The following is a 19,925-nucleotide window of genomic DNA, read 5'->3' as shown; positions in this document are numbered from 1 at the left end:
GAATTCAACACCCCGGGAAATTTATGGGATACTCGAATTATGTAAATTACATAGTTCAAACTTGCAATTCTAATAAATCCCGATAAGATATAAGACAAAAATGATTAGAACATATACCTGGGAAAGAACAAAAACATATAATAGATAGACTATGCTTTAATTAATAATGTGAAATTCCTCACTCTTTGTCATTAGTCTCAAATTCATTGAATTTAATTTCAACATGTTTTGAGGAGAATGCAAGAGTGGGCTTAGCTTTGTAATATTGACACACTGTTCTCATCTCTAGGTCCAATAAATTTGACCGCTCTCTCTATGTGCACCGATGATTATCCAATCCATGGAATGCAACCTCGACCAATGATATGAAAACCCTCACTTTCCACCATTAGTTCCAAGTTTATTGGGCTTACTCTCAGTAGACCCTGAGGAGAACACATAAGTAGGATTCAATTTGTAATATGGATACATCATTGTTGACCTCAATGTGGCATAATTTTGACTCCTAACTTCAATTACCCATATGACTACCTTGAGGTGCTAGGTAGAGCTCATGGAAATGTAATTTTGAATAATGGTGTGAAAGTTTACCTTCACCACCATTAATTCCAAGCATAGTGGACTTGACTTTGGTATGCCTTAAGGCAAACATAATGATGAGTTTGGATCTATAATATGGACACACATGACTAGTCTCAATGCACCATAAGACTGAACTCTATCCTCTAGGTATCCCCATAACCACCATAAGTTGTTAGGTAGAACTTGTGGAAATGAAACATTGGCCAATGGTGTGGAGTTCCTTGCTCCCAAGCCTAAAGGAGAACACAATGGTGGCTTTGGGTCCATAACATGGATACATGTTTCTCATCTCTAGGTTCCATAAGTTATACTCCTATCTTCAAGGGTCCCCACGACTATATTAAGGTGTTAAGTAATGCCCATGGGAGTTGAATCTTAGCTAATGGTGTGAAACTCCCTACTCCTAGGCCTCAAAGGGAACATGGGGACGAAATTGGATCCATAATATGTGCATGAGGTATTCATTTTCAAGTATCACATGCTCAATCCCACCTTAAGGTGCCCCCACAATTACCTTAAGGTTCCTAGTAAACCTTGTGAGAATGAAACCTTGCAAATGATGCAAACTTCCTCACCCCTAGGCCTTAAGGAGAACATGGAGTGCACTTGGTTCTAGTATATGCGTATGCAATATATATCTACACGTGTTACTCCTATTTTCAAGGGTCCTTGCAATTGCCTTAAGGTGTTGAGTAAATCTCATGGGAACAAAACCTAGGTCAATGGTGAAGTCCTTGCTCCCCAAGTCTCAATGAGAACATGGAGGCAAGCTTAGGTCCATAACACATGGATGTGATATTTGTCTCCAAGTGTTATAAGTTCGACTCCTATCTTGCAAATATCCTACAACTACCGTAAGTTGTCACTAAAACTTGCACAAATGGAACCTTAGCTAATAATGTGAAGTTCTTTACCCCTAAGGTTTAATAAGAACATGGAGGCATTTTCCTTACAACTACCTTGACACATTAGGTAATGTTTGCGGGAATGGAACCTTAGCCAATGGTGTCAAGTTAACATATCTCAAGATCCATGATCCTTCATTTGCATTTTATGCATAAAAGCAAAATCAAAATTTCCAAATTAGCTACCATTTGGATTTCATGCCTAATTGTTTGCACGCTTAGTATTACCAACATATGATTTATTATTATGTTATGCTGCAACGAAATATTGTCAATCATGACAACTGCATAGAATTTAGTGTTGGAACCCAAATCATATGTTATATGGTGATAAGTGGTATGATCCTATGAACACCACCTTTTGTAACAATGGGATGGCACATGGAGAACATTATTGTGCATAATAACTTTTTTTTTTTCTATAGATTTTTTTCAGGCATTGAGATTTGTTTGGAAAATGCAATGCATCCCACTCTCTCATCTATAAATGAAAATAAGATTTACTAATACCCTGCCCTTGAGATACAAATATCCATAAATAACAATATTACTCATATATATACATACTCTCGAAAATTAAACATATAACCTTAAAAGAGAATACATGTATTCTTAGCTATTAAATCTACTCTAATTCCACGCATCTTGTACTTCATTAATCACCAACATAAATCCATTTTAACTCCAGATCTACTAAGTGCCGAAAGGGATCAAATATCTCTTCACTCTAAAAGAGGTTTGCACTTGAAGAGATTTGACCCCTCAACACTTGGTAGATCCGAAATTAAGATGGATATAGGCTAGTTCAATTATTAATTATAACTATAATTATAATTATAATGATTACTTCTATTTTATTTTTTTCTATGTGGTTCACGGATCTTGGAGATCGGTGACCACTACGTCCACAAAATATTTGTACAAGGCAAATCCACCCGAAGGGATCACTTCCTCCCAACTCAACCATGGAGCCTAACCCCAAGAGTGTCAAGATAATTGAACCTCTAACCTCGTAATAGCAAATGTGCTTTAATAACGGGGACTCAACTAATTTTATGTTTATGTAACTTGACTAAATTAAAATGTTTAACAAGACATGACATTACAATATCTCTTCCATACTAAACTTGAAAGAACCTCTCAACTCAATAAAATATTTAACAAATTAAAACATAATATTACAATATCTCTTCCATATTAAAAAACATCTATAACACCAACCATTACCATCAATACTTTTTTTTTGTAAACACTAATGTAATCTTATTTATCCTATAATCATATTTATCCTCCCCCTAGATGCAAAATATAAGCCTACTCAACTGTATTTATCCTCTCCCCGAAAAACAAAAAATAGATCTAGTTAGCATTTCATAAATCATTTCTAACATCCCTCCTCTCAAATCCAATAGATTATATTAAGAAAACAAAAAGAAACCGTATTTTTCTTTCTGTACCAACTTGCACAGGGAGTGTGCAAAAATTGTCCTTTTCCTTTCAACTCTTTGGCTTCTCTGCGATCATTTTAGCTAGGCAATTTTACAATATACATGTAACCCAGAAAGAGCGGCTGGCTGGCGCCCATTTCAGTGACTCAAATGCAGGTATTTTCCATGTTTTTGTATTCGAAAGGCTTTCTAACATTTGAATTCTGCAATTCCACATTCTCTATTGGGGTCCTTTTATACACCTATGCGGGTCTGCAGTTGATATTTTGCATTTTGTGCTGAATAACTCGACATTTAAATCCTTTTTTCACATTTTCTGCAACCATAACCCGGTACTGTATTAAAGAACTTGTAATTGCTCAGTCCAGTCCATACTTGAGCAACATCATCCCACGTCTGATATATGTTTTTCTGAAATGAATACGTCTGTTGGTTCAAGGTGATGACAATTTCTTGAAAATGGCCCCTTTCTGTTTATTTCGTCTGTTCTAATTATATTTGAACGCTGTCAAAAACACTCCCAAAGGGCTGCACTGCATACATTGGACTTCCTTTGACTTAGGTGCTAGATTTGAAGGATATCTATTCAGCTAAAATTGGCTGGAACTTGTACCCGGCCTCATTCCTTTAAAATTCATGCCGCTTGGGTGGGGCAGGATTGGATGGGTTAATCCCATTGACCTCCTAGGTGAAATAATGCCTCATCGGCAGGAAAGTGACGTGAAATTTGTGGCACAATGAGAAGTTACGCCTTCATTTTCTGCGTCTTTCATTCTTATTCAATGCTGTTCTATGAACCATAAACTATTTTTGTTACTGAGGCATAAGTTAGAGTCAAATTCAATCATTATGGCAAAACCTCCGTTAAATCATTTGTTGAACTTGATATAAAAACGAGGGTAAGCTAAAGGGGTTGTGGTTCGGCGGTAAGCTATACGATTCCTATAGCAAAATATGATTCCTATAGCTTACACCCCTATTCCTATAGGTTGTGGTTCGGCGGTAAAAGAGGGTAAGCTATAAGAATCATATTTTGCTGGCTGACCTAACAAGCAACAACTTTATTTCTTAATGGAAATATCTTCAAGATTACAATTTATAGTCTGCAGCTTGTACTTCTAACCCTACTTACGGAGACTTTGGAGCCTAACCAAATTCAAGTTGTAGATGAGTACATTTATAATGGGAAGTTCTTGGATGCCAGGGTGTTCCAAGGCTCCCCCAACTGATTTTCCTTTAAGAATCACTCACTTTCCTGCACCAGTTAACTATCATTTTTGCGGGCCATTGAGGAAACGGATTCTTGGGCACACCACCCTTCTTGGTGGGTTGGATTGGTATGTTTCTGAAGAGATGAACTTGCAAGTCCGTCTTCCTAGGATGAACTGAGCATATCTGGTGAAGCGATTTTTCAGGCCCATTCCTTCCTTCCTTAGTCTAGATAATGGACAAATATGTGTGCCCTTGTTACTGCACAGTGACCACCACTTGTCTCATGAATTTTAACTAATTTCTATGAGTGTATGATTGACCATGGAGTGATGAGGTCTCTGCAGCCTGTTTAACCCTTTGATTTGTAACTTAGAGGAATGCACATAAGTGTTGGTGAAAGAGATTCTATGCTGATGAAATGAATAAATAATCATTTTGTAGAACTTGTACACTCCATAGCGAGTAAGAATATCAATCATGTCTTTTCAGCAAACTTATCACTAACACACATTCATCAGTGTAGATGAAAACTTAGATATTTTAACGCAAAATCTCATAAAACATTGCCAAGATAACTGTTTGTAATTAATTAACTAATAAACTGCTAATGGTTGCAAAAATGGTCCACGCAATGGACATTGAGCTTCATAGTGGCAATGTTCAAGTGTTTTTGCGGGGTGAATGGTAGCAAAACATGCCAATTTTGGGACTGATCAGACCCCCAACTGAAGGGTTGCACACCCCTTGTCCAACAAAATGAAGAAGAAAAAGGGTAGGGCTACTAGTTGGCCTTTTCTGGTTGTCTCCTTGATGTGGGATTCTGACTTCATCATCTATTGTAGAAATTGACCCTGTTTCCTTATCTGTGGTTACATCCTATAGGTCTGCCTCTGCCTCAGTCTCTCTCTTTCTCTCTCTCTCTCTGTTTATTTTTTTGCTTCATTTTCCATTTGTACCTCTACCTTTGCTTTTGCTTCTTTCTCTGCCCCATCCTACCTTTGTTTACATCCCTTTGGCTTGGCTCTTGCTTCCATTTCTTTTTCCTCTTTTTTTGCTTGTGCTTAAGCATCTGTTTTTATTTATGCTTTGGACTTTTAGTTTGAATCTAAATATAACTGCTAGTTGCCTTTGCTATTCTATATCCATCTTAACAACACTTTGTGCTATAAAACGATCCTTAAATTCATAAGAAACAAAATCGGTCATGCCCTCCTTTGGATGAAAACTTGAGATATTGATAATCTCTTTCCATCTCATCCTTTCATTAGCAATGTTAGGCTTTCCGGACCCTCTACATGAAGGAATGGGATGCATCAAAAGTGGAAATCAGAATCTCAACTATATTCAGTTGAATTTGATCTAACGAAATCCTTCAAAATATAACTCAGCTCAGAAGAGAGTTGCCCTAAGTCTAGGCAATGAATGAGGCTCTCTTCTCTGCGGCGTGTCAGGAAGTCCCATCCATCTCATTTCAAACTTTGTAGCAACTCATTACAAAAGGTTTTGATCAGTTTGTTGTAGAGTGAGGCTACCTCTAACTGCATCCTCTCCAACATAAGGAATGCTACATGCTCTGTTATTTAACATAGAAGATTCATCCAAACTTTAGTCGGTTTGACACTTCCACTCCTCATCCTTAATTCAACCTCCATCTCATTGACTTTATACTTTTTCATTGTTTTAAATTTCATCTGCTTATTCAATAGGTAGGAGATGAAGGTCCTCAATTGTATGTCTCAAACATAGGCATTTGGAGACCGTTTGAATATTCGGGGCAACACATAATTGTGCGTTTAAAGTTCACAACTTCACACAATAATTTCTGTTTTTCCGAGGAAAATCCGAGCAGATCTATCCAAAGGGATCACACCCTGCTGGCCAAACTAGCAGAGCCTAACCCCGAGGGCGTAGAGGAGAATTGATCCCGTGACCTCCCAATGGCAAGGTACTTTATCAACGGGAACTCAACCAATTGAGCTAACCCTTGGGGCTAATTAACACAATAAATTGGGGTGCTGTCAAAATAAACTTCACAAAATTTTCAAGGATTTTGAATATCCACAATCTGTTGGGAAGCATATCTCTCAAATATAAACTTATAGGATTGCTCCGTAGGATGCGAAGCATATACCCTTGCAGGTGGCTTGCAATCTAGCATTTCATTAGCTTACTAAAATTTTGGTCACACGTGGCTGTTAACCATACTACTTCATCAGCTTTCTCCTCAGTTTCTTCTAGTTGCCTGAGCATTTCAATTTTTAAACTAGTGTTCTCATTTATCAATGAATGTAAGCTATGAGAATGTTAAATTTTAACCCTAGCAACATGGCAATTTATTATCTAGCAGATTCCTTACAGTAAAAATGATTATTAGGCAAATCTACTTAATAAAAGCACGGTTAGGATTGAGTGACTATTCAAATTGACACTCTAATCTTACAAAATATATGGTGTGACTAGTCAAATTGAGTGAACAAAAAATATGCTAACTAAATATATAAGTATTTATATGATTAAATCCTTGGTTAGAGGGATTGCTGTGTAAATCGACTCGCTGTCCTGTTATACCAGGTTTGCAAATTCTGTGAAAAATTGCAGAAAATAGCAAATAATCCTCTTGATAGACCACCAAAAAGTGCCTAAACAATTCTAGATCCAAGATCTAGGGGTGGGGAGACTAGAGGGTAAAAGATGGGTCAAATTAAACCACTTATAAGCCTTGGACCTGCAACAAAATTGAATTTCCGACAAGCTGGAAATTCAGCTGTTGAGGTCTTGGAGTCAAAACCCCCTTGGTGCAAAACCCATAAATTTCAATAAATAAAAAGCTCTAAGGGCTGCAATAATTAATTTCAAGCTACAGATTAAAGATATCAACTTACAGATCCAATCTGAACTAAAACAAGATGAGTTAAGATACTTGAAGAAATTATACCCTATAGAATGAAAAATCTGCAGAAAATGGTTTGCTACAGCTATGCCTTACTGCAGATCAGCAAAAATACTTAATGTACCCATGAAAATATATGGAAATTATGCTAAAAAAACATATGTATTATTTCCTTGGTTTAGCTTTAGATATGAAAATTACTACTCTTTTTCCCAAGGACTTACTAGCTATGAGTGATAGAAAATTTTATAGCAAGCTAGTTAAAAAATTAAAAGAAAGGAAAGTATTTTTAAAATTTTTATAAATGAGATGGTGGAAGAGTGAAGCTTACCTTGGTCTTTTTACTTTCCAATTTGCTGAGTTGTGATCACAACCCTTTCTTTGTCAACTTTTCCTTGAAGACTAGAAATGAGTGAGGAGTTGGGGGTGAAACTATCCCACTCACTTAGTCTAGAACACCTGCAAGAAATTTTAATCCCACTAGTTAGGATCTACCCGTTTGAGATACCCCAACTACTATATTGACAATAGCATCAATATCCACCACTTCAGTTGAAGATCCCTCCCAGAGGGCTTGTCCAACACTTGGAATGTGTTTTCTTAGTACTAGCTGAGGGTGAGGTGAAGGATTTGGGCCTAGATCTCTCCTTCCATGTGACCGTTGATCCCTCAATGAATCACTATAGTAGCTTTGTGATAACCAAATTGTACCTGCAAGTTGTTGAAAATATGTAGCTGCGGTCGATATTTGAAGTCTTCATTTCAAAGGAAAATTATATTATTTTGTCGCTGTTCAAGTTGGCCTCAACTTGACAGGTTGGCCCCACCTCATGAAGGGGTTTTACCCATGGTCAAAAACCCACTTGATTGGACGTGTATATATTGGCATTCAACTCACCTCATTTGGCATCCATCCATCAACAACTCGGACCTGTTCAAGGAGATCTGTTCACACGTGCGAAGGAAGGAGAAGACAAAGTTTGACCTCTCTATTCTCTGCTTTGACCAGTGTTGACTTGGACTATTGAGCTGCTGTTTGATCGAATCTTTGACTGTTTCTGAAGGCAGAATATTCCTGGAATCTTTGACTATTTGTTGACTGAATTTGGAGCAGGAATTTGGGTCTTGACCAAACTTTGACCACAGGTCAAAGGCTGTAGTTTGACTGAATTCTCTGTGACAGCCACAAGACTGAATTTCGGCCTCGTTGACCAGCTTTTACTTGTGAGCAAAAGTTTGAGTTTCCCTCTCTTTTGACCTAGTTTGACTTGGAACTTATCATGGTCAATGAAATGATATGTTGACTGGTTTTTTTGATGTACAAATTGATTTGCATTGGACAATCTCTCATAAGGAAAAATGTTGTTGGGTTTTTCTCTTGGAGTAGGGTTTTCCCAGGGTAAAATTTGTCTCTTGTGCATCTTTGTTTTACTAGATCTCTACTGCTCTATTGTGTTGATAGTTGAAGTTTTTCTGAAGTGTAATTGCTTAATGATCTAAATGTGCTAAAGAAGAATGAATTGTATCATTGGAAGTAAGTTATCTGGCAGAAAACTGTGCTCAAATTAATTGCACCTAAAAATCAACATGGTATCAGAGATATGGTTGAAGAGCAGTCTTGAAGGTGTTAGATCAAATGAAGAAGAGATGCCACCAAAAAGTACTGTGTAATCAGTGCCCTTACTAATGTCTGTCCTGACTGTGAAAAGGAACAGGGAGTTCTGTTTAAGGTATGTACTTGTTCTAAGTACAGGAAGAGGACCGAAGCCCTATCTCTGAACCTTAGTCCATTTGCTGCCTCAATAGGCCGAATGCCTCAGACCTTAAAGAGGCCGAAACTAACCTCAGATCAGAAGGCCAAAAATCCAAAGGACTGTTACAGAGGACCGAGAGCCTCAGGAAGTGGACGAAGCAACATTGACAAGTCAGCATGTTTATGCCAATCTCAGTCCAAGCTCAAAAGGGTTGAATCCCTAGTTTAAGGTCAAAATCAATGCTGGAAGTAAAGACCAAAATTCATTCTTGCATTTGTAATCAAAGACTCGAATCTATAAACCTTAGCATGTTTCAATAGACCGGAAAAAGATACCTCAGTCTGTCACAGTAGGCTGAGGAAGCCCTCAGGGCCTGTTGCAGTAGGCTGATATATCTCAGAGTTTGTCACAGTAGCCCGAATTTGGGTGCAGCAGGCCAAGAATCTCTGAAGCCCTAGTTTAAGTTTAAATACCACCAGACCTAATATTTGAAGATTCATTTTTAGGTCTATTCAAGATTGTGATCAAGTTACTTCAGAACTGGAAATATCATTGTGGTTCTAAGAAAGGCCCGAGAAGCATAAATCTCTTAAATCAGATCCGAAAGGTCTCAGAAAGGTGGTTGTAAAAGATTTCAAATTCATACCTACAATAGATATTTTTGATGTCATTTGTTTCTCTTTGGAAAGCTACGAATAAAGATCACAAGTTCTGATTGAATATGCTTCCTTGCACAAGCTATTATTGTCTTGAGACAGGTTTGAAGGGGTCTTAAATAATTCCTTGATTTCTTAAGGAGCTGAGCAGTTGTCACCTTGTAAGAAGCAGTCAAAAGGAAGTTTTGAAACATCTCTGTGTAAAGATAAGTCGACAATGTCATTTACCTGTGCATGAGATCTAATTGAACTATGGAAGACACAATACTCAATAGAAAGTTGGATTGATGACAAGGACTGATGCCTTAAGTGACAAGGTTGAAGTATTGAAGATCTAAGCAATAATGACTCTGTTCCCATGCAAAGCACATCTCAGTGAGAGAATATTCTATGATGAATATGAAGCCTGAAAACTTAGATATACAAAGAGACTAACAAAGCTATGAATCAGTGAAATAAAGGTATGTCTCATCATTATATTTTCTAACAGTAATTTTTGTTTGAGATCAAGTTCCTTTGAAGATTATGTCTGTAAATGAGGACCAAGTATAGGTCTAGCCAAAAATCTGTAGCAAGACTTTTATCGAGTTTCTCCTTGGAACTATTGATCTCTAGTTCAATAATGTAAGGTTGAATCCATGCTTATCTTGAAGATTGGAAAATTGATCTAGTCATGGGACTGTAAGAGATCCTTAAAGAAACCTTTAAGGACAACTATGATGATTGAAGAGGTTTCTGATATTTCAAATGACAACCTCATAATATGGGCAAGATAAGGCCAATAATGAATGTTTGACATATAATGTAATGAAACTGTGTGTTTTCTTGAGAGATGTTGCATTGTGTTCAGAAGTAGGAAGATGCATTATATATAAGTGAAAAAGAGGCGGAGTCCGTCTTCAAGGTTAAAAATCAAATCTCTCTTGATAAGTTCAAATCACTTGTAGATCTAGTACTGTCCTATCATAGCAGGTCAAGGATATAAGCATATTGGATTAAAGTTTTTGAATGAATCTGTTGTTGCTAAGATCTGAACTTCTGAAGTATTGATGCCATATATATGCTGCTGTGAATCTTGCATTTGCTGCTATGGGTATTTGGGTGCTAAGTTCTATTTTGATGGAATCTATTATTGCTGCTGCTACAATGTTTTGAAGAAGCCGAGCTACTTGGTTTGGTGGAACCAAGGATGATCATTGATTGATTGATGATGGATTTCATCTCATGTAAAGGACATAAAGTTTCTAAGGTTTTTGGACATTTGGATAAGAAAGCCCTAGGGTTTATGAACAAAACCCTAGGATCGAATGTTTCCGCTGAAGGAAGAAACCCTAGCTCATGCAAGGAAGGAATCACATCATATGGATGAGGTTGATTTGCAAGATGGATGCAAGAAGTCTAAGATCAAGAGGGAGCTGACATTTTCCTTAATCCTCAAAAGATAAGTACTCTATATTTGTCTTCCTTGATTATTATTGCTTTTGATTTGCTATCCTCTTGTCTTTGTTTTTTTTGCTGGGTTATAATCGTTCTGCCATGGCCTCCTAGTGAGGATTGCCGATACATCGTGAAGGCTGGCAAGGCTCTAGAAATAGGTGGAAATATTGGAAGAATGAAGCAAAATTTGTGGCAAGAGGATTCTCCTAGGGTCAATGATTTATGGAGGAAGAAATTGTACTAACATCTATTATTGTACTTGATGACCTGAAGAGCTCCTAGTTCAAAGGGAGTAGGCAAGCCAACAAGTTTGAAGGATGTCATTGTTCCGAGATCTCTGGAAAGTCAGTAATGACTTCTAGATGGACTCACAAAGATCAAGCATTTGTTGGCAGCATAGAGAAGTACAAAGCAAGGGCTCTCCTAGGAAGAGGGAGAGGAATATGAAGAAACATTTGCCCCTGTTGCCATGGACACTTCTATTAGAACTATTGTTACTATTGCTTCTATTGCAGGTTGGAAGATACATCAAATGGATGTCAAAACCACTTTCCTCAATGGTGTGATTGAAGAAGAAGTGTACATAGAACAACCTCATGGGTTTGATGTTCATTCGAGGGAGACTCATATTTGCAAATTGAAGAAATCCTTGTATAGACTCAAACAAACACCTTGGGCTTGGTACTCTCGGATTGATAGATATCTGATAAGCCTTGTTTTTACAAAGAGTGATGCTGATCCAAATCTATACTTCAAGATGGTTAAAGGTGAGCCTATGATTTTTGCTACTATATGTTGATGATTTCTTTTTGATTGGAGCAGAGGACCTCATTGTCCAGTGTAAGAGGGAGTTGATTTCTAAATTTGAGATGAAGGATCTTGGTTTAATGCATTACTACTTGGGATTGGAAGTGTGGCAAAAGCTTGGTGAGATTTTCCTTGGTCAAGGAAAGTACGTTGTTAAGATCCTTCAGAGATTTGGGATAATGAACTACAAGTCCATGGACATTCCCATGGTGAATAATTTGAAGAAGCTGCTAGACTCTGAGTCTGACCTAGTTGATCCATCTATATATCGTCAACTGATTTAATCTTTGAACTATCTGGTTAACACCAGACCTGGTATTTGCTATGTAGTGAACACCTTGACTAAGTTCTTGGTTTAGTTGGTCAAAGACCTGGATTGCTCCCCAGGAGGGTTGAGTTGGTCAAAGGCCTGGATTTCTCCCTTAGGTCATGGAGTTTGATCAGGAGACCATAATTATGGTCGGGGAGATTGGCCCTACATGCATCAAGCCTAGATTGCTTCCTTAGGTTATGGGGGTTGACCGAGAGGCCCTATATATGGTCAAGAAGATTGGCTCTATGAGATTCATGCCTGGATTGCTTCCTTAGGTCATGGGTTTGGATTGGGAGAAGCAATTATGGTCAGGAAGATTGGCTTTATGAGTATCATGCCTGGATTGCTCCTGAAAGCCATGGAGTTTGGTTGGGAGATTAGCTCTATGTATATTGAGGCCTGGAGTACTCCCTTAGGTCATGGAGTTTGACCGGGAAACCACTGTTTATGGTTCGAGAGATTGGCCCTGAGACTTGGAATGCTCCCTTAGGTCATGGTGTTTGACCGGGAAACCATTGCTTGTGGTTGGAGAGATTGGTCATGTGAGTAACATGAATTTCTCCCCTGGTCAGTGGTGTTTTGACCTTATTGCTATGGGTTTTGGCTAGTGGGTTGAGCTTGATGTTTTCAACCTTTTCTTATGAGAGATTTTATTCATCAAATGTACATCTGTGAAAGTCAAAAAGAAGAAATACATCCCTGGCTAAGAGGGAGTGTTGAAAATATGTAGCTGCGGTCGGTATTTGAAGTCTTCAAGTCAAAGGCAAAATATATTATTTTGTTGCTTTTCAAGTCAGCCTCAAATTGACAGGTTGGCTCCACCTCATGAAGGGGTTTGACCCATGGTCAAAAACCCACTTTATTGGACATGTATATATTGGCATTCAACTCATCTCATTTGGCATCCATCCATCAACAACTCGAACCTGTTCACTCGTGCGAATGAAGGAGAAGACAAAGTTTGACCATCGAAGTTTGACCTCTCTATTCTCTTCTTTGACTAGTGTTGACTTGGATTATTGAGTTGCTATTTGACTGAATCTTTGACTATTTTTGATAGCCGAATATTCTTGGAATCTTTGACTATCTATTGATCGAATTTGGAGCAGGAATTTGGGCATTGATCGAACTTTGACCGCAAGTCAAAGACTATAGTTTGATTGAAGTCTCTGTGGCAACCACAAGACTGAATTTCAGCCTCTTTGACCTCAGTTGACCAGAAGCAATAGGGCCGAAATTCGGCCTCCTTGACCAACTTTGAATTGCAAGCAGAAGTTTGACTTTCTCTCTCTTCTAACCTGGTTTGACTTGGAAATTGTCATGGTCAATGAAATGATATGTTGACTGGTTTTTTGGATGTACAAATTGATTTGAATTGGACAATCTCTCATAAGGAAAAAGGTTGCACGGTTATTCCCTTGGAATAGGGTTTTCCCAAGGTAAAATTTGTGTCTCTTGTTCATTTTTATTTTACTATGATCTCTACTATATTGTGACTAAAGAAGAATGAATTGTATCATTGGAAGTAATTATCTGACAGAAAACTGTGCTCAAATTAATTTCACATAGAAATCAACACAAGTTAGTTCTATAAAGCACAAATTAAAGGAAAAAGTTAAGAAGAAAGAGCATAGAAATAATCAACCCAATACAAGGGTATCTTTGCAAATGGTTTCTTTATTGAATGGCATAAAATGGTCTCACAGTCAACAACCTCAAATGCGAGGAGGATTTAACAATTTATAATTTTCTTTGCTAATGGCTAGTTTTCGACTTTCCTCCTTCCCTTAAAAAAATATTTCTTGACTTGTCATCCACAAGTTGGAGATTAAGTCGACCTCATGAAAAATATTTGTTTGCAATGGAGTTTTCCCACTAAAGAGGGTTCTATTCAATGTTGTGAAAATCGTGATTGGGATTAAATCAGTGAGGGGAAAAAATCGTAAAATACAAAAATATTCATTTTTTTTCATTTTTTTAATATCTAAAGCATCTACAACATAAAATAAAACATTGACACATAAATATGATAAAAGAACTAATATATAAGATGTGTAATATCATTTCTAGTGCTACATCACACATAACAATGAATCATGTCTTGAATAGTATGTCCTGACTCTTGAGTCCCAACTCAGCCTCAAAATATCAACAAAAAATATAATAATGTATCTCATATCATGAGTCATAATGTCATATACAATGAAATGAACCAAATAACTAATACTACTGATTTCCTCTGCTCCTCTTGCGAGAAAATGCAATAGATTTCCCTTTCCCTCTAAATGTAGATGCCGGTGGAGTTGGCAGTGGACTTTGCTGTGCTCTAGAAGCTGAAGAACTAGGAGCTACAGGAGGTAGACCACGTCCTCTACTAGTGGCAGGAGTAGCCTGGGTAGGTCGTGTCACCTCTTCCTCCTGTTGCTCCCCCTCCTCCTCCTCCCCCTCTATGCCTTCCACTATCTCCTGCTCTAACCAATCATCGACAGACTCCATGAGAGGCCTCTTGGCCTCAACCCTCCATGCAGCAGTGGTGTCAATCCCATCCAATGAGATGGCCTCCATATCAGGTATCCTCTCAAGTTGCCTCACCCACAATCTAAGATTGTAGTAGACATAGACAATGTCATTAAGTCGCTGGGACTCCAACCTATACAAAGATCATAAAATAATAATTATAAAAAAATATTATTTAATGAATTCAAAAAATTAATTGGAAATTTGGAATATTTTAAGTTTTAAGTTTAACCTGTTGCGCTTCTTGTTGTGTATTTTTTCAAATACACTCCAGTTGCGCTCGCATCCTGAGGAGCTATATGTTTGGCTGAGGATTTGAATGGCAAGCTTTCACAGATGGGGTACTCTAGCACCATAGTGACTCCACCATGCATCTACAACAAAATTACAAATAAGATAAACATAAGAAAAAAATGAAATTTGAAAGTTGAAGCAAAGTATGAAGTTATGAACTTGAAGAGACAATGAAATTTGAAACAAACTAAAAAATATCTGGCATTTTAGTCTTCCTATCAACCACAGCCATCTCAAAGCTAAATGTGCCACCTGCCATCTTGTATATCTTTATTTTTTTGGAGATTTCTGCACGTTCTGCTGGAGAGCACACCATCCTCTGAACACAGGTTAAAAATCCATCCATGATCTCATCATCAAATAAGAACCCACATGGGTAAGAAAATGCGGGGTTCAGGTAGATCCCTGCAGCATGAATGGGACGATGGAGTGTGTTGTTCCATCGTTCATCAATCACTTCCCATAGGAGGAGTTGTTTCTGAAACCCCTCATCTCCCTTATCATCATAGTAGGCCCGAATGGATTCTTTGGCCCTGTCCATGGCCTCATACAAATAGCCCATTGCGGGCTTCTCACCATCAACTAATCGAAGAACCTTTACCAAAGGTTCAGTAACGCTGCACACCTCCTGCACTCCCGCCCAAAAGTTTTCTTGGTATGAAACTAATCTGCATATGGCCTCTCCCTTTGGTTTGCGGCTAAATGTCAAAGCACGCCACTCATCTGAAAAAAACATTCTCTTCACATCCCACATAGAATTCAAGAGGGATTGAAGAGATATGAAACTGGCGGCAAACTGTGTAATTGTGGGGCACACCAACTCCTTATTGTTGGTGAATTTTCACATCAAGCTAAGTATAGATGCATGATTATATATAAATTTTGTAATGCTTTTTCATGAGTCAACAATATCTTTGACAAAGGAAATTTTTCCTATGTCTTCCAACATCAAATCGATACAATGTGTAGCACAAGGTGTCCAAAATAAAGTAGGATGCCTCTCCATAAACATCTTGCCAACAACAACATAATTTGCAGCATTGTCCGTTATGACTTGGACAACATGTTCTGCACCCACCTCCAAAATAAACACATTCAGCAAATCACATAATAATTTTGCATCTTTGATATGTAAAGACGCATCAACAGATTTCATAAACATTGTCCCCTTGGGACAATTAACCAAGAAGTTTATAAGGATTCTCCCCTTTTGGTTGGTCCAACCATCTGACATCACAGTGCATCCTGTTTGTGCCCATGATGCCCTAAACTCCTCCAATCTTTTGGTGCAGTCAACCTTTTCATCTTGAAGAATGCAGCCTCTAAAGTCATCATAAGAAGGGATTTTGTACCCTGGGCCAACAATTGCAATAGCATCAACAACAGGCTAGAAAAATAGATTATTCCTTGCAACGTTGAAAGGATTATCACTCCAAAGGATAAAATTGCCCAACAACTTGTCAGCTTGTTCTTTCTCTTTTTTTAAGCATTTTAGTGATAGATGGTTATGAACCAGCCGTGGTTCTAGGAAAAAAATGATGAGGTAGCTACAGGGTTGGTCATAGACATTGATGTTGAAGTAGAACCAGTGCCACTTCCATATTCACATCCTAACACACTCCCTGCTAGTTGCTTCTTCAGATCTACTTTGGTCACTTTGTCTTGCTCTAATTCTTCCAATGATCTCATGGCTCTTCGGATGATTTTCGCATTTGTATTGGTGCAAGGCCCTACATCACATCCATGGATTTGTGCAAGGTACTTCAATCTATAAACCCCCCCTGACATATGCTGCCCACACAAATTGTAAGACAAGTTTATTCTATCAAACCCTCCATCAGCTTCACCAAATTTCCATAGAGGGTCCAATTTCCTTGGCATGTTTGTAACTTGGTTGAACTCGAGTTTTAATGTAAGATGAAGTTTGAAGTTGAACCGATGGCACAATAAGAATTGCAAGTTAAAAAAAAATAAAAAAAAATAAAAATAAAAATAAAATTACATACATGACACAACACATTGAATTTTTGACAAAAAAAAAACCTCAACACAATCCAACAATAATAGAAAAAATGCACATTCACACCCAATAAAAAATGATGCAAAAAAATAGAGCACAAGAAAAAATTAAATTAATAAATCTAACAATCAAGTTTTTGCATTTTTGACCAAAATGAAAAAAAACCATCAAATCCACTAAAAAATCATTGATAATCAATGGGTTATAAAAACCCAAGCAAAAACAAGAAAAAAACCAATTCACATCCTAACACACTCCCTGCTAGTTGCTTCTTCAGATCTACTTTGGTCACTTTGTCTTGCTCTAATTCTTCCAATGATCTCATGGCTCTTCGGATGATTTTCGCATTTGTATTGGTGCAAGGCCCTACATCACATCCATGGATTTGTGCAAGGTACTTCAATCTATAAACCCCCCTGACATATGCTGCCCACACAACTTGTAAGATAAGTTTATTCTATCAAACCCTCCATTAGCTTCACCAAATTCCCATAGAGGGTCCAATTTCCTTGGCATGTTTGTAACTTGGTTGAACTCTTGAGTTTTAATGTAAGATGAAGTTTGAAGTTGAACCTATGGCACAATAAGAATTGCAAGTTAAAAAAAAATAAAAAAAAAATAAAATTTACATACATGACACAACACATTGAATTTTTGACAAAAAAAAAACCTCAACACAATCCAACAATAATAGAAAAAATGCACATTCAAACCCAATAAAAAATGATGCAAAAAAATAGAGCACAAGAAAAAATTAAATTAATAAATCTAACAATCAAGTTTTTGCATTTTTGACCAAAATGAAAAAAAACCATCAAATCCACTAAAAAATCATTGATAATCAATGGGTTATAAAAACCCAAGCAAAAACAAGAAAAAAACCAAAACAAAATGGCCAAATTTGGTGCCCATACTTGGAAACCACGGTTTGCCGAAGAAATTTGGTCCAAACACGAAGTTCTCTTGCTTGGGATGCTAAAATCTCCCGTTTTTCTCCTCCTCTGCCCTAGTAGATGCCTTCCTCTCCTCAGCTCTCAAACAAGTCCGTTGTCTGCTAAAAATGAGAAATAAAACTCATCAATTTGCTTATAAAACACGCTGTCCCAAAGGGTCGCGATTTTTTCTGTTTGAATCACGATTTTTTGGAGAAAATCGCAATTTTTTCGAAAAAAAACTTTGTAAAAATCGGGCGATAATATCGGCTGAGTCAAAAAATCGCGATTAAATCGTGATTTTCGCAACACTGGTTCTATTTGCTTCTCAAGTCTGAAGGTAGCCCAACGTTTCACTTGCTCATGGCCTGGAAGACAAAAATACGAAGAATAGTACCATTTTTGCCCCAATGTTTCCCTTTAAGACCTTAACATTCCACTTGACAACTCGACTTGGCCCTTGGAATTTGACTTGATCCTCTTGGAACTTTAACTAGTTGAAGAAGACTATTCTTTAACTTGTAACAACTATAAATTTGTTGGAAACTAGGGCCAAACATCACTTTGGACAACTCTTATGAGGCAGCTGATATTGTTCTTGGATTCCTCTTTCCGAGAGGTGTAGGATTGATCTAAAGATCATTCCATTCTGACATGTACAAATGAAGTTATGAATTTATTTTGAGTATGGACAAATTGTCAAGGTCGACCAGCTATCAAAGTAGCCTCCTCCAACCTTCAACGTTGCATATAAATACAAGGTGCCTCCTCATTTTGGCATCTCATCTCATTCATCTTTCTCTCTCTCATCTTGATTGGGTACGGATTTTTGGGCCTCTCTCTCTTCACACGTGCGAAAGGAAGGCTGTCTTTTCTAGCTGTTGCATTGACTGGATTTGACCGAAATTTCAGGACGCCAAAAATTTCCGGAGGCTAACTTTGACCAGCGTTGTCTCTATTTGACTTCGGTTTTGTGAGGGAGACTTCTGTTTGGGCAGGCCACTGTTTTGGGCACAAAAACTGAGGCAGTTTGATCCATGTGTTGACCAATGTTGACTACCCTAATTCAGGTTGCTGTGTTGACTTTTGTTGACAAGATTTGACTGGTTATTTTCGAACTGTTTTGGGCTGCATTATCTTGCTGTTGGAGGCTGAGTTGACCAAGCTTGAGTGAGCTATTTTGGAGGTTAATTTCAGCCCTGTTGACCAGTGTTGACTTTCTAGTTAGGGCTTTTTGTTTTCGCTGTTTTCACTGATTAGTTTGGGCAATTGAATATTGTAAATTGTACTCTCTCTACTAAATTTTTGAAGAATTATAAGAAGAATTGATCAAGGGTTTTCCCACATTGGGGTTTGTCCTTGGCTGGTGCCATATCTTGTGTCCCCTTGTGTTGGCTTGTCTTCTACTGTTATTGTTTATGTTATCTGCATTTTACTATCGTGATGATGTGATTGCTGAACTAGATATTGATATTGGGCTAACAAAGAAATTGAAGTAAAATTGCTTTAAGCATAGAACATACCATTGTTATCCTAAAATTAACATGGTATTAGAGTTGAGGGGAAGACAAAGCCCAAGCAAGAGTGAAGAGCAATCACTAAGAAGAGCAATCACTGATCAAGAACAAGTCTCAATGGCCTCCACATCCTACTTCAAGTCTGATGATAAGCTTCATGATAACTCTGATTATCATGCATGTAAGATGTCTCTTGATTTGACTCTAGAAGAGCAAGATGTCATGGATTATGTGCAGGGAAAGATTCCAGAACCTCCTTCAAATGCATCCGCTGCTGCTAAGATAAAGTACAAGAAGGGTGAAGTCAAAGCCAAGAAGATCATCAGGGATTCTATTCATAAGCACTTAGTTACTTACATCTCCTATTTGAATACATCAAAAAAGATATATGACAGGTTGATTGGCATGTTCAAATCTAGCAATGCAAATCAGATTCTTTTCCTCAAGAACAAACTGAAATATATAAAGAAAGGAAGAAATGAAGATATTCAATCCTACTTCGTGAGGATTACAGAGATAAAAATGATCTTCTTTCGATTGGAGAAGCTATTGCTGATAGGGAGCTTACCCTCATTGCTCTTGGAGGACTCCCTCGTGAATAGCACGTGTTCAACACTACTATTCTCAATAACGACAAAATT

At 37.7% G+C, this 19,925-nt stretch overlaps 1 protein-coding gene across 1 annotated transcript in view; it reads left to right on the top strand.

The window, feature by feature from the left end:
• Positions 1 to 2,841: 2,841 nt before the first annotated feature.
• ATRAD17 (RADIATION SENSITIVE 17) overlaps positions 2,842 to 19,925 on the top strand; it is a 372,391-nt gene continuing 355,307 nt past the window's right edge. The window contains exon 1 of the mRNA XM_089392953.1: positions 2,842 to 3,091. The gene's annotated coding sequence lies outside the window, so the exon portion shown is untranslated. The remainder of the gene's footprint in view (positions 3,092 to 19,925) is intronic.

This window comes from Pinus tabuliformis, chromosome 1_1, assembly GCF_031772625.1.
Source record: "Pinus tabuliformis cultivar Carrire ecotype Pingquan chromosome 1_1, CPIR1, whole genome shotgun sequence".
Classification (NCBI taxonomy): Eukaryota; Viridiplantae; Streptophyta; class Pinopsida; order Pinales; family Pinaceae; genus Pinus; species Pinus tabuliformis.
Note: the sequence above shows the minus strand (reverse complement) of the source record. Positions and strands in the feature narration are given on the sequence as shown.